Below are 2,500 nucleotides of genomic sequence, written 5' to 3'. Positions count from 1 at the left end.
GCGAGACCTCGCCGCGCTCGACAGCACCCGCAATCCCAAGAACTAACACGCTTCTAAAGACGCACCACCCTTAGATACCCTTTCCACGTGTACAAATCACTTACGCTAGATAAATAAAACTTACCCTTACGAATCCCTCGCTCAGCCTTTCATTGCTGACTAGACAATCATATCCCGCATCCGCTTGCTAGTCTCATGGATTTGAGTATATTTCGTGCATTTGGGTGTCATGCATCAAACTCTCATGCAATAGCACACAGTACCACTGATAGCCTAGCGAGGAGAGTGACGCCGCAAATGTATATGTGAATTTAGATGTGCTTTCGGGAAGTTCCATAATATGTAACGAAGGAATAAATTCACCAATGCAGACACCACACAGATATATATATTATAAAATAGTCATCATAAATATATAAATATTTATATCTATATTAGTATATTATGTGCGCGTATATATATATATATATATATAAATAGTAACATAACTAAATATATATTATTATATATATGATTTTAATATATCATATAATAAATAATCTATTCCTAAGCGATAGCAAACATATATATATATGCATATATTATATATATAATATGTATATACTATGATATTATACATATATATACACCTATATAGCAATACAATACAATATATATATAAAGTCATATATATATATATATATGTATAATATAATAAAATATATATATAATTGATTATATATCATAGATATCATCTATATATATATACCATAATATGTATATATTTAGAGGATATATACATACATGTAATCCCTACTCTCTCTCTCTCTCTTTCAACTCTCACTTCTAATCTCTCTCTTCTCTCGCTCTCTCTCCTCTTCTCCCCTCCTCTCTCTCTCGTCTCTCTCTCTCGATCAGAGCCTCTCTCCTCCCTCATCTCTGTCTCTCTTCTCTCTCTCTCTTTCTTATTCTTCACTCTCTCTAACTTTCTCTCACTCCCCCCCCCCTCTCTCTCTCTCTCTTTCTCTCTCTGTCTGACTCTCTCTCTCTCTCTCTCTCTTCATTTCTCTCTCTCTTCCTCATCTGATCTCTCTCGGCTCTTCTCTCTCTCTCTCTCCATCTCTCTCTCTCTCTCTCTATGGTATATATAATAATACATATATAAATATAGATATATATATTTATAATATATATGATATAATAGAGTATATAAAAAAGATATCATACATACACATACACATGTGTATGTGTATGTACTTATGTTAGTGTATGTATGTGTGTGTACAAGACCACACAACACAATGGAAAGCTCGCACTTTATGAAAAACAAAAGAAAGAAAGCACAAAAAAATAGCACACCCAGTCTTCCCAGTCATAACCAAATTTGATTCGACCCAGCAGACAAGCAAAGTCCCTTTCATCAGCCTGTCTATTTTAGAAGACGAATAAACGCTATGGTCCGCACGATCAGAGAGGAAATATTCCCTCCTCACGCTAGAAATCATATATTGGCTCTGGTATGATGATCAAACCAGAATATGGTAAATGGCGTTCAAGGGGACGCCGAGTACGACATTTTTGTGTCAAGTGTCTGTTTTTTTTGTTTTTTTTATTAGCTATTTAGTTTTGTCGACTTAGATCTCGTTAATAGAGTAGTTGATATAATGATAATAGAGTTGATATAGTAGAGTAATAGAGTTACGATACCGTTTGTCTAAAAAAAGGAGAAAAAATAATCTTAATTTCTTTCCTTCGTATACATGATATATCTATATAAGCAAATTTTACAAACACACACACACACACACGCATATGTATTTATAGTCTATTCCTTCTTGAATTCAGTACAAGCATCAGGTATACGGATTAGAATATATTAAGAAAATTCCAAATGTAGTGGAGAGATTCCTAATTTATTCCTCCGGTGTCGTGTCCCTCTTGGAGTTTATAATATCTTCAGCGCTCTTCAATTGCAGGGAGAATGTGAAAGATCTTGTTAATTATACAACACGCAAGCACATAACGGGAAACAGGTTATGTAGTTGGTCAGTATATACTCTTGACCTTAATCTTACATTCCCTGTTGTTTTATTTGATCATTTTAGATTTTATTATTGCATTCGAAGATCATGAAGGTGTCATTCGTTACATTACTTTTTATTTTTTTTTTTTTTTTTTGGGTGTTGTCTGTGTGGTGTGGTGATGTGTGTGTGGTGTGTGTGGACTTGTACATGTTGTGTGTGTGTGTGTGTGTGTGTGTTTAAGAAAGAGCAGATTCGAGGTATCAAAAGAGGGGTGAGAATTTTTTTTTTTTTTTTCTTTGACTTGGTATCATTGTCTCGTTATGGAAAAGTATTCAGAGACATTTTAATGTGTATTGACAACTTTATACTCACACAAAAAGCGCAGTTTAAACTCTCCACACAATGTGATGAAAAAAAAAGGTAAAAGTTCCGCCAATGATAAGACATATAATTACTCCCCACACACACACATAACAACAGGCTCACTATCACTACAC

The sequence above is a fragment of the Penaeus japonicus genome, unplaced genomic scaffold, assembly GCF_977035675.1.
Source record: "Penaeus japonicus unplaced genomic scaffold, GWHDUDI00000001_assembly GWHDUDI00000018, whole genome shotgun sequence".
Lineage (NCBI taxonomy): Eukaryota > Metazoa > Arthropoda > Malacostraca > Decapoda > Penaeidae > Penaeus > Penaeus japonicus.
The sequence above is the reverse complement of the archived record's forward strand: the minus strand, read 5'-3'. Positions refer to the sequence as shown.